The following is a 13931-nucleotide window of genomic DNA, read 5'->3' as shown; positions in this document are numbered from 1 at the left end:
ACAGTTTAATGTAATTTTAAAAATGTAAATAAAAGTCACAGAATGTTGCAGTAAATGTCTTAACTAAAATCCAAAGGCTAATGCAGAAAATAGATTTGAAAGGGAACATTCAATACGTTTATTTGAACACGTGTGTCAATTTGAATGGCTTTTTTGCCTCACGCAGTAAATTATCTTGAAATAGTCCTGTGCAGCTCATACATGACAATAAAATCCATCAAAGCTGAAGATAAATTAACAACAGGAACAGCAGACTAATTCAGCAGAACACTGTAATAGGCAAATCTGTTGTGTAATCTTATGGCTATTAAAAAAAAGTAAAAATGACTTTTAAATCAGCCTTGAGTCCTGGTATTTTGCTGCACGCAACCATGCTGTTTGCTTATTTACCATTTCCTTCTTTTTCCAGGATGTTTATTTCAACTTCCCAATCTTGCCTAGAGCTCTGGCATTCTTCGAAGACCTCTCATATAACTATCAGAAAAAGGGGGGGAAATCATCCCACTGCATTCCATAGGGCCAGTTCCCTAGGGCAGTGTTTTTCAAGCGTAGCCATTTATTTTATTTATTTATTTATTTATTTATTGGTTCGATTTATATGCCGCCCTTCTCCGGAGACTCAGGGCAGCTTACAATGCGTTAAGCAATAGCCTTCATACTTTTGTATATACCTGCTTAGTAGGGCTTTTGGCCCCCCCTAAGCGGTGTTCTTTTTTATACAAAGTCAGCTTATTGCCCCCACAATGCGGGTCCTCATTTTACCTACCTTGAAAGGATGGAAGGCTGAGTCAACCTTGAGCCTGGTGAGATTTGAACTCGCAGTAATTGCAGGTAGCTGGCAGCTAAGTGCACTTTAGTCCGCTGCACCACCAAGGCTCTTTGAAAATGTGTGGACTCCAGTACTCAGAATTCCCCAGCCAGCCTTGTTGGTTTGAGAATTCTGGAAGTTGAAGTCCACACGTCATCAAATGGCTGAGCCTCAGAAAATTGCTCTGGTAAATATGTTTAAAATTCCATCACTTTTTTAAAAATTCCAAAAGAACATTTCTAGAGGGACAGAAGACATTGCCTGCTGAATATTAATGGAGAGGAAGTTGGTTACTACAGAAAAATCCCCGTGTGTCAGCAATAATTCTTTCTCTGGAATTTAGCCTTCTCACTGGACACTAGATAGGATCCTTTATTGCAAACACCAGCAACCTTATTTAATATAAAGAGTCTTCTGGTGGGCTAAGAATCTGATTGTCCATGTGTGCACAGACCACAAGGTTTATTGAAGAATAATTCAAATTCCCATTGTTTTAACAGAATAACACAGTTGGAAGGAACCTTGGAAGTCTTCTAGTCCAAATCCCTGCTCAAGCAGGAGACCCTATAACCATGATGGCGAACCTATGGCAAGCGTGCCACAGGTGGCACGTGGAACCATATCGCCTGGCACGCTAGCTCAGCTCTCAGCCTCTCTAGGAGACTCTGGAGGCTGGGGACAGCAAAAAAGTCACTTCCTGTCTAATTGAAATGTGGAAAACGGGCCCTTTCGGGCCTCCGGAGGACCTCCCGAGAGAGTGGGGAAAGCTGTTTTTGCCCTCCCCAGATGCATATAGAGGATCTGGAGCCAGGTAAGAAAGAAAAACGGGGCTACTGGACCATCATGTGCCAGGAGCGGGGGTCGCATGCTTGGGATGGGGCACATAGAATTATGGGTGTGGGCACACACGCATGTGAACCTCCCCCGCCCCCCCCCTTCCTGGCACGCGATGGCAAAAAGATTAGCCATCACTGCCCTATAACATTTCAGACAAAAAACTGTCCAATCATTCTGAGGATTCATGATTTCCCATAGGACCAACTCCAATGGATAAAGCCACAAGTATAATTGATGCATGTAAAAAGTAGCTTCAGTGGTGGATCAGTGATTGACAGAGAGAGATCTGCAAGAGGCATTTGCTGAAAAAAAATCACAGTTGTTCTGCCCTGCATTAGCACAACTCACTGACCCATTTGCTAACCCAGGTTGGCTTTGCAGGAGTTCTCAAATTGTGGAACATATCCCAGGAGGTTGCACGAAATGTTAGGAGTTTCGAATATTTTGGGGGCATGCCCAGGTAAAACTGGAGACATGTTCCTGTTCTACCTTGCAAAGGCTGATGATAACAATCTGATAGTGTCAGGCACAAAGGATCAGAAGATTCATTCAAGCCTATACACAAGAATCTAATCAACTAACAGTACTAAATTGCTGCTAAATAAGTCCACGGATTCAAGGGCAGTTGGACTTGAATTGTTTGAGGCAACATAAGGACTCTACATTGATGACACGTTTAACTCCAGCCCCCAGCTCCGCCTGCCCTTCTCCTACTTTAACTGCTTTAGCAAGCTGGCTGAGGAATGCTGGGAGTTGAAGTCAGTCTTCAGGTAGCTAAGGTTGATAAATACTACTTTAGGTGTCACTGTTATCAGGTGGTACTCAGCTGGTTTGGACCCGTTTACCCGAACCGGTAGCAGAAATCATGGTTGGGCCCACCCCCCGCCCCGACTCTACGCCATCCTATTTAGGCACGTTTTTGAGGTGGAAGGCATGCACGCATGAACCGGGTACACGAGTGGCAAACCGGTAGTAACATAATGTGAAACCCACCACTGGTACCAACCATGCAGAGTTGCAACAGACCCCCATCTCAAAAGACACAATCTTTCCGAAGTTCCAATGGCCATCCTCTCCCGTGGTCATATGACCACATTTTGGTCCCTTGGTGCTTAGCCCACATTTAGTTTAGTTTAGTTTAGTTTATTTGATTTGTATACCGCCCTACTCCTGAAGGACTCAGGGCGGTGAACAGCCAAACAATAAAATACATAGATACAAAAAATTTAAAAACCAGATAAAATCAAATTAAATCATTTTGGCCCATTTAAAGCCTTTTGCAGCATCCCGCAATCATGCAACTGCAATTTACAACATTTATACAGAAAACTGGCATTTACTTCTCGGTTGTTGTTTTTTGCAAAAACACCCCATAGTGAACAATGGAGTCACTTAAAAACCATGGTATTTGCTTAACAATTGCTTAAAGACCATACAAAAAAAAAAAAGGTTATAAAATTGGGTTGGTCATGTGAGTGACCTGCTTTATGACCATTGCAAATTATGACTGTAAAAGGCAGGTTTTATTAGGGTCATCAGTTGAGGACTTTCTGTATATTCACTGTCCACGAGACTAGGAGTGGTGATCATTGGTAATCCATGTCCCTTAGTTGTTGCTCTAGTAGTGTAGGAGAGAAAATAAAAGTGAAGAAAACAAGGAGAAAATAAAAGAGAAGAAAATAAGGCATTAGACTGGGAGGAGGGCAAGCAAAATCAGCAAAAAAAAACCAAAAAAAAAAAAACCACAAAACCCCCTCAGAAGTGCACGTAAACCCACCCTGGACAGAAATTTCTCCAGTGACAATTGAAATGTTTGCCAAGAATTTAGAACAGGCAGCTGGCTTGTCCAAGCAGATCATGGACCAAATCTTGGCCGAGCTTCAGCTTTGCACATGCAGGCCTGATGATGATTTCTACACAGAGGCTGGAATGCAGAATTAACTAGAGCAGAAAATTCCACACAACTGGAAGAAGTTAAATTCTTTCAGCAACTCTTCACCATCCACATCATCAACAGCAATCTCACGAATTCGTGACGGGTAGTCCTCGAGGTACGGCAAAGGCCGCAACCATTGAAGTTATGGCAGTCCTGAATGAAGGGACTTATGATTGGTTCTCAAAGTTCCCAGCTGTCACAGCATCAGCTCGGTCATGTGCACAAAAGTCAAGCCCTTGGCAACCAGCTCACACTTACAACCGGTTTTTAGCGTCTTAGGGTTATGTCATTGCCATTTGTGAGCTTCCCTGCCGATTTCCCAAGAGCAAAGTCATTGGGGAAGCCATCAGGAAAGGTCATAAGTTGCTCAAGTAAGTCTTCCCCCATCCGCAGCCTTTCTTCACTCGTACGCACTGTGATTTTCTTTCCCCACTTTACTTGCACTTACCTACACTCTTTTTCCTGGCCTTCCTGCACTTGCACGCTTGCACGCTGTGCTCTCTTAATGCTGATTTAGAGTTGACTGCAACTGTCCGTAGCCATTGGTGCATACCTACACTGCAAAGGGATTGATGAGTAAGTGAAGGTTGCCGATGGCTGCAGGTGGGCCGATGTGCACATCTTTCAAATCCCAACTGTGCAGAGGTGCGCATCCTGCATGCTGATTGGCTGATCCGACTTCCTGTTCTATGCTTTACTGTTTTGAGTGCCCCCAAGCCAAAACATTAACATCTGCAGAAATATAAATGGAACACCTATGCAATCATTCCCAGAACTACAGATTTATACATTCCCTGACATGCAGTGCTGGAGACGTCTGCTCAAACCTTTACTTGACCCCCTGCACTCACACTCACACTCACACACACACACACACACACACACACACACACACACAGCATTCTTTTTCTCTGGCCTTCTGGAGCTCTCACCCACGTCCTAACCCTAACCCTAATTCCCCCACCCGTTTATGGCATTCCCACACTCTTTACCTAGGATTCTTTCCATGTCCCATGTAACAACTCACACATCTGGAGTTACAACAACAACCAGGACTGGTTAGATTTCCATTGCTATTCAATGCAGCCACTGAAGTTATGCTTTATAACTGCATCGCTTGGTGACGGCAATCCCAATTCCAACTGCAGTCATAACCTGAGGACTACCTACCTCTTAAGATGTCACAGTGTCAAGAATTTGAGGAACCCATGCGCTAGGCTAAAATATGGATGACTGCTTCTATGTTATGGCATGTTTTGTGAACATCGTCTTTTTCTGATGAAGGGGATATCTCTGTCAATTTAGGTTATAGCTTAATCATGGGATTTTGGAAAGAATTTGCAAAAATGCATTATTGCTGGCTCTTAATTCTAAGCACTACATTAAGCCGAGCATTCACATCAAGCAGAAAATACATCTCATGCATGTTTTAAATAAATGTAGAGGCGCTAGTAGATCCCGCACGAGATGAAGGGAAAATGGTGGGCCGTGGGGTTGCAGGTGGGGATTTTACAGTTTGGTGTGTACGCAGAAGGGAAGGCATTTTCTGCTGACCCAAATCTCAAGGCAATGGGCCTTACATAAGGAACCCATGGAGCAAAAGGAGCGATTGCTTTGAATTTGTAAAAATACATCCCATTAAAAAGAATTTCCCCTTGGGTCAGAATTTAATTGCATTCTGAAAAATGGTTATGTTATATGGAATTGCCCTGCCTACAGGCTATTCCTAACATGCTATTCTTCAGAGAAAAAAATGAAGGGCCTTTAGTGTCTATCTTGAATGTCTATTTCTGCAAAGTGTGTGTGTGTGTGTATGTGTGTGTGTGAGAGAGAGAGAGAGAGAGAGTCAGAGTCTTCACATCATCATGTGTATTTAATCTGCCCTCTAAATGTGGCAAAAAATACAAAAATACAACAATGCGATTTTCAAAAATACAACAATGCGATTTTGCTATAGGTAGTCCTCAATTTACAACAATTCATTTAGTGACTGTTCAAAGTTACAACAGCACTGAAAACGTGACTTATGGCCGTTTTTCACACTTATGACACTTAGACATTGTAAATGCTCCAATACTGGAAGTTTTTAAGAAGAGATTGGATAACCATTTGTCTGAAATAGGGCCTTGATGGTGAACCTATGGCACGCGCGCCACAGGTGGTACGCAGAGCCATATCGGAGGGCATGCAAGCTCAGCTCCGGCGCACATGTGTGTGCCGGCCAGCTGATTTTCGGGCCTTCTGGGCCAACTGGAAGTCGGCAAACAGGCCACTTCCGGCCTCCAGAGGCCCTCCGGGGGTGGGGGGGGAGGCCGTTTTCACCCTCCCCAGGCTCCTAGAAAGGCTCTGGAGCCTGGGGAGGCAAAAAATGGGCCTACCGGGCCCACCGGGCCATCATGTGCCAAAAACGGGGGAAGCGCAGGGGGGGTCACACACACATGCACAGGGGTGGGGCACATAGAATTATGCGTGTGGGCACACACACGTGCGACCCGCCCCGCACTCCCCCCACTTTTGGCACGCGATGGCAAAAAGGTTAGCCATCACTGGTATAGGGTTTCCTGTTTGAGTAGGGGGTTGGACTAGAAGACCTCCAAGGTCCCTTCCAACTCTGTTAGTCTAGTCTAGTCTAGCCTAGCCAGATACCTCGAAACTACCCAACATTCATTTTGAAGATGCTGTTGCTCCATAATAATGGATTCATCCTAGCAGACGAAGCACAGAGCAAATACAGGGAGTCCTCAATTTACAACCATTTGTTTAGTGATTGATTGAAGTTACAACACGCTGGAAAGAGTGGCTTACAAGTGGTCCTTGCACTTATGACTGTTGCAGTTACAATAACCCCATGGTCACATGATCAAAATTTGGGCACTTGACAACTGGCATGCATTTACAACAGTTGTAGGTCCCTGAGCCATGTGAACCCCAACAACTTCCGACAAGCGAAGTTAATAGGGGAAGCTAATCCAGGAGTCTGTGGTGGCCCACCAGTCTCCTAGCAGGTGGTCTTCAGAGACAGTCCCACTGCTACCCAGGCTAATAGCCATGGAACCCCATGATTTCTCTGAAGTGGTCCAATTCCTTTTTAAAGCTAGTCAATCTAGCATCAAATTAATCCCTCAGCCCTGTAAATCCAGTCGCTTCTCAGTATTTTTCTGAGAGTTTTCTTAGTTCCTGTGTCCATCTTTCTGTATTGAACTGGAGGGTCTGAAAGCAAACAGTAGCTTCACACATTCAGCCAACCGGTGTTGCAATCATCTTTTAAGAATTTTCAGGGTAATGGGCAGTGGTGGGTTCCTCCCGGTTTGGCCCGAACCGGTAGCGGTGATGATATGACGTCACCGAACCGGTTCTGCCGCCCCCGTCCCCCCACCCCCCACGTTATTCTTACCTTTTATTTGGCCCCACCCCCAATCTATTGCTGCCTCCCAGCTGATGGGCTATAAGGAAAAAAACTGTTTAACTCTTGCCGTGGGGCTTCAAAGGGCCGCCCTACAGCTGATCAGTGATAAAAGGCAGTTTGGTGGTAGACCGGTGCCTCCAAAAACAAATGAGTAGACCGGTGCCTGCAAAAACAAATGGGTAGACCAGTGCCTGCAAAAATACATGAGTAGACCGGTGCCTGCAAAGATAAATGGGTAGACTGGTACAGCTCTGCAAGCAGTTAAAAGCCTGGTAGACCAGTACCTCTGCTAAATCCTGCCTGCAAAAATACATGAGTAGACCGGTGCCTGCAAAGATAAATGGGTAGACTGGTACAGCTCTGCAAGCAGTTAAAAGCCTGGTAGACCAGTACCTCTGCTAAATCCTAAAGAATTGTCACATGACCATCAAGCCACGCCCACAAAATAAGCCACGCTTATTAGTAGTAAAAAAATGTAGAACCCACCCCTGGTAACGGGAGAGGGTTAGGGGCTACTGTACATGAACAAAGCCTATATTTATATTTATAACTGGTTAAGAGCAGAAAAGTTCTTTCTTCTGAACCATTGGATATTTCCATTACAGAATATCCTTCGGAAAAGGGCTGCATATTGCAAAGATATTTTGATGATCTCTTCTTAATATTCTAAAATAAATCAGATTTAACATGACATGTGAAGTGACTCATTTTGACGAGCCTTGTGTTGACTTTCTAGTTTCAGAAAATATTTGGTGGGATATATAGCTGGGAGTGTTGATTTGCCTTGCTATACGTCAGGATGGCTGTCTATCCATTCTATTGCAAGATGGCTATTTTCTGAGTACACAAGTCCAATTGTAGCATTCTCAAACTTGATGGGATCTAATAAAGTTCTCAGAATTGGGGAATGGGATCCCACAATTTCCCCAGGCAACAGCTGGAGACTTTCTATAGAGCCAACAGCTAAATGCTTCCTCTTTGAAGTATTTCATTCTTTCCATCAGGGTGACATTTCTTGTACATTTATCTTTTCAGATTTTTAAATTTAGATATAGAAAACAAATTCACAGCTTGGTCATTTCTGTGGGATTTTAGCTGGTGTAAAGATTTACTTCTTCTCTGGCTTGGTGTCTCTGTTTTCCAAGATTGGCACTTGGGGAAGGATGATAACGCCATGGCTCTGTACAGCCTAGGTTGAATTCTCCCAGATAAGGTTGCAAGAAATCATTGGGGAGAACGCTGCTACCGAGCGCAAATGAAATTTTGAGTAAATGGACTCACAATCTGACTTCATAGAAGGCAGAAATGAATGGGAGGACCTTATGCTACCACTCCACTGATTGTGTCTGTAGAGATTATGTCGCTAAAGGCAATAAGGAAATGAAACTGAAGAGCAATGACAGCTTTTTCTATAAGTGAACCAACCTATTTTTTTGGAGAGGAGGAGGAGATAGAAAAATCTCCAAAGGAAATTTATATTTTAGCCCTATTTTTCTAATACCAAATTCTTAAATGCCCTAGAAATATCTAAATTATATATTTGATAAAACTAGACTCAGTTTGGTATCAAGCTACAGTAGAAACCAGGAGATCTAATCCTACCTTAGGCATGAGTTCTGACTGGTGACTTTGGGCCAATCATCAGGAGATTGTGAGTTCTAGTCCTGCCTTAGGCATGAAAGCCAGCTGGGTGACTTTAAGTCAGCCGCTCTCTCTCAGCCCAACCTACCTCACAGGGTTGTTCTGGGGAAAATAGGAAGAGGAATGAGTATTAGGTCTGGTCGCCGCCTTGAGTTATGTAGAAAAATAATAAAGACGGGATCATAAATAAATAAAACTACAGTTTTATTCATTAACAGCTTTGAATGCTTCTCCTTTAGGCCCAAGCAGTTCAGACATTTTTTGGTATTAACTCCTTCAGGGATGTTTCAAACGATGCATATTTTCCTAAAATATTTGAGATATTAATCCTGTAAACCATTAATCAGAGAGTTGACTGGCTACAAATTAAAATTGGATTCTAATTCGCAGCTGCCTCTGTTGGGCCTTGTTGCTAACAATGATGTTGGTCTAATCCAGGGTGGGGCACCATGGCCCTTTTATGACTTGTAGACTTCAATTCCCAGAATTCCTGAGCCAGCATGGCTGATAGGAATTCTGGGAGTTGAAGTCCATAAGTCATAAAAGGGCCATGGTTTCCCCACTCCGGTCTAAACAAAGCTCAAAGATAAGGTGACCAGATTTTAACATTGGTAAAGAGGGACACCATTGTGGGCGTGGCTTATTTTGTGGGCGTGGCTTGGAGGTCATGTGACTGGGTGGGTGTGGCTAGCTGGTCATGTGACCGGGTGGCCATGGCTATATGTATAGGGACTATTCAGAGGGCTGAAAAAAGTCATTTCTGACAGGTCCTCGCACTTTTGACTGGTCCTCACACTTATGTCCATCTTCACATTTATGGCCGTGCAGCATTCTTAACAACCATGTCACTCATTTCACAACTGCTTCTCTTCACCATGGTGACAAGATAGGGCAAAAAAGTAAAATGTGAGGACAGTCGTAAGTTCGAGGACTGGTCAAAAGTGCAAGGGCCAGTCAAAAATAACTTTTTCAGCCCTCTGAGTAGTCCATATGCACAAAAGGACTAACCAGAGGGCTGAAAAGAGTCATTTCTGACAGGTCCTCACACTTTTGACTGGTCCTCACACTTATGACCATCCTCACATTTATGCCCGTGCAGCATTCTTAACAACCATGTCACTCATTTCACAACTGCTTCTCTTCACCATGGTGACAAGATAGGGCAAAAATGTAAAATGTGAGGACAGTCGTAAGTTCGAGGACTGGTCAAAAGTGTGAGGACCAGTCAAAAATAACATTTTCAGCCCTCTGAGTAGTCCATATGCATAAAAGGATACAGCAATAGAGAGGGATGAAGGAAGGGAAGGGAAATTAGAGTAGGAGTGAGGGGAAGAGAGGGAGGAAGAGAGGAGGAGAAGGAGAAAGGAAGAGGAAATAGGGAGGAGAAGAAGAGGGTGGGGGGAAGAGAAAGTAAGAAGGAAAGAAAAGAGAGAGGTGGTAGGTTTGAGGAGAAAGATTGCTGTACAATAAAAAAGATGAAAAGAAAGAAAGCCAATCCCAAACAAATATAAAGATATTAAGATAAAGAATGAATTGTTAAACTTTAAAGAACAAAAGAGAACAAATATGAATAAATAGCAATAATTAGAAACACACATACAAACATGCAATGTATTTTCTTTGAACAGAATATTTGGCTGGTTCACAAATTTAAACAGTGTTTAGTCATTTCAATTAAATTTACAATTTCTATATTTCCTTTTTGCCATATTTATTCCTCATCTATTTTTTTAAAAAAACAATATTACCCTTCATCCTCATCTCTAATCTTAATCAAATTCAATTTTTCCCTTCTATTCTATATTATATCCCTTCCCATTGTCATCTATTTTTATATCCATCCTCACATTGGTTAATTATGTAATTATGTAATACAGTTGTTTAATACAAATTCAGCATTTTAATATAAATCAATTAGTTATATAACTATCTTTTTTGTATATTAATCAATATGAACATGAATATTCCAATTATTTCCATGCAATCCAATTTCTTACAAATCAATTAATTATATTTACCAATAATAATAAACCAAATAATTTCCCCCATATATTCCTCCAAACCACAACTTAACCATTTCTGCTTTCAACACAGTATACAATAGTATCTCAATTATTACAATTCCCTAGTTAAAAAGAGCTTTTTTTCCTTTTGTGTTTTAAAATCTTGAACTCTCCTCTTTTGCCCTAAATTTCCCATTGTCTGTACCTACCTTTTTTGGTGAGGAAAAAGAAAAGAATTCTGCTGCCTAATTTTCCAACGTTGCACCAAACAAGCCAACAGCCTGTTTCACTTTCAGTTTCCTTTTGAGCTTGGTTTGCACAAGGAGAAAAAAAAATCTGCTGGAGCAATTTAGCAAGCAGCAAGGGCCCTCCGCAAAACAGCTGAGAGGGGGAAGCCGAGCTAATCAGCTGTAGGGCGGCCCTTTGAAGCCCCGCGGCAAGAGTTTAAACAGTTTTTTTCCCTCTAGCCATCAGCTGGGACTCAGGAGGCAGAATGAAAAATTGGGACTTTTTTAAAACGCCGCGGGACGCGGGACAAATTGCTCAAAAGCGGGACTGTCCCGCCAAAAGCGGGAAGTCTGGTCACCTTACTCAAAGAGAGGAGAATGAGCTATTTGGCCCTGATTTATTGACCCTTCAAAGTATCTCACCCCCGTTTCTAATTTTGGCCTGGTATTCTAGAATAGATAATAGACATTCCAGAATGGTGCAGGGATCCATTCCAACTTCTTGTGGGGCAGGATACTTGGATCGGCTCCGGTATGAGAAGAATGGTCTGGGAATGATAAAAATATTGCCTAATTTATCTTAGCTGGCAATTCCCTACCATCTGTTTTGGGCGCTGATGAAATAAGGAGCAGTTTTGGGGAGTTCACGCTGCTCATTTAGTCTCCCAAAGTCCAAAGATTATAGATTTCACATGTAGCTCTTGGAAAGCAGATCCTCAATTTGGATTCAAGTGTCAGGCTCTATAGCCATCTGTTTGAGCTGCTCAAATACCACTTCTAAAAATAGCTGTAAAAGCTGGATGTGGAAAAAAAGCAAGAAACTTGATGCAGAAATAAAAAAAGAAGAATGTCATGGCCATGGGGAATAAGTATGAAAGAGGAGAGGGAAGGCGTAGAAGAATTATTTTCAAAGAACTACCGATGGCCCGTCCATTATTTTCAAAGTACTCATCTCTGCAGGTCCTTGTGATAAAACAATTAAGATCTTGATGTCAAACATCTGTCTACATATTTAACTTTTTGGCAAATTCGGGAGCGGGGGTGGGTGGGGGTAATAGACCAGCTAGCAAAGCCGAGCAAGCTGTTGAAGAAATATCAAGGTGTAACATCAAATTATTCCTTGTTACAGGTACTCCTCATCTTACAATAATAATTGAGCCCGAAATTACAGTTATAAGTTGTGCTGGCCGTTAAGCGTGTCATTACGTGACTACGCCCAATTTTATGAACTTAACTGTGGCAGTCATTAAGCAAAAGCAGTGGTTATAAAGTGAACAACGCTGTAGTTAAGCTTATCTTGCGGTCCTTAAGCAAATTGATCGTCTGTAGTGGACTTTTATTTTTTATTTTTTTTGCTGGACACTGAAAATAAATGTTAGTTTCTCAGTGGCCGTGAGGGAGAGAGTGCATCAAAATTTTGACTGTGGATCCTAAGTACCTTTTTTGGGGTCCTTGTTCCTAAGTGGCCAGTTGTAAGTCAAGGACTATTGGTAATAGCTTGGAAACTACTAGCAGAAAGCCATGGACATCGGAATCCAGTTGGGGAGGCCTGGAGTCTCGTTATGGCCATTTTGACAACCAACCAGATTCTAGACAGACTCACAGAGCAAAAGATGGTTCTGGATTTGCATTTCTCTGTCACGAACTGAGTACATGTTCTGTGTAAATTTATCCATTTCTCATAGCCAGATTGCTTCCTGTTTAGGTTTAGGCTTTCTGTAAACAGATTCCTCTTGTCAGGGATGACAGATGGATTAAAATGATTCATACCCAAAGGCAATCAACCCTGTTGGAATCCTGAGGAATGTAGAGAAGTTTCCCATTCTACTGAGGACAATCAATCAATCAATTGATAGAGCTGGAAGGGACTTTGGCAGGGATGAAATGATCCCAGATCGGACCGGATCGCCCGATCTGGTAGGGATTTTTCCCTGTGGTTTGGCGATCCGGTAGTGGTCGCTGCCCGGGTGTCATTACTTCCTGGTTTTAACCATGCACTTCTGAACCAGTAAGGAAGGTAAGTAGATTTCACCCCTGAACCTTGGAGGTCTTCTAGTCCAACCCCCTGCTCAAGCAGGAAACCCTATATTAGGAGCCAGCAACCTTAAACACTCAAAGAGCCGCAAAGGTCCTAACCGGAAGTCCCCCGTACAATTCCGCAGCTGACCAGAAGTCCGGTTCGTCCACCACAGAGTCGCCTCCTAACACGGTGTCCTTTTTCCTCTGCCAAACAGAAATCTAGTTCCCCCCCCCATCATAGAGTCTCCTCCTACCGTGGCATTCTTTTTCCTCTACCTGTCCTAACTGAAAGCCCTATCAATTGTGGAGTCGACCGGTGACAGGGAGCCACAACAGAGGGGTGAAAGAACCACATGTGGATCCAGAGCTGTGAGTTGCTGACCCCTGCCCTATACCATTCCAGACAAGTGCTCCAGGGGTGGTATTCATTTACCTTCCCTACCAGTTCGCAAAATTGTGCACGCAAATGCGCACAGCCTCAAAAATGTGGAAAAATGGGACGTCATGACGTCCGCACGGATGGATACAGCATCCCATAGTCTCCCCTACCGGTTCTCCTGAACCAGATAGAACCGGCTGAATACCACCACTGACATGCTCATCGAATTGGGCCAAATATATTGAAATGACCCATCATTCATTTTGAAGATCTGGTTGCTCCATAATAATGGATTCATCCTAGCAGGCAAAGAACAGCGCAAATACAGGGAATCTGTTCTGTCCCCTCACACGAGTGGCCTTGCAGAGGCTCAAATATCTCGGCAGTAACAAATGCAGGGTAGAGAGACTGAAGGTGGCCCTTTAATAAATAGTTCTCTTCCAAAGCGTACATCAGTCCAATAGTTACCAGGCAATGTTCCAAAGGTCTTGGCAGACAGCCAGCAGGCTAATGCAGGAATGCAGACTCTTGTCAAAAAACTCCAAAATAACAGTTGTAACTCCACTGCATCCAAAACGCCAACAAATTGTTCATCACGCCTTTCCAGCCCAGTCACACCCCTTTTATACTTTGTAGGGTGTGACCCTACGTCTCCTGACCACACCTCTTAGGATG

General features: G+C 43.1%; 1 long non-coding RNA gene across 1 annotated transcript; it reads right to left on the bottom strand.

Annotated features, from left to right (window-relative positions):
* Positions 1–104: 104 nt before the first annotated feature.
* On the bottom strand, positions 105–11489 carry LOC117668406 (uncharacterized). Its single transcript, XR_004592275.3, has 3 exons — positions 10841–11489; positions 4030–4313; positions 105–3263 (listed from the first exon to the last, which is right to left on the bottom strand). It is a non-coding gene; the product is annotated as an uncharacterized LOC117668406 (long non-coding RNA).
* Between the last annotated feature and the right edge of the window lie 2442 nt (positions 11490–13931).

This window comes from Pantherophis guttatus, chromosome 3 (genome assembly GCF_059756535.1).
Source record: "Pantherophis guttatus breed Tessera chromosome 3, ASM5975653v1, whole genome shotgun sequence".
Classification (NCBI taxonomy): Eukaryota; Metazoa; Chordata; class Lepidosauria; order Squamata; family Colubridae; genus Pantherophis; species Pantherophis guttatus.
This window is presented reverse-complemented; position numbering and strand designations above follow the sequence as displayed.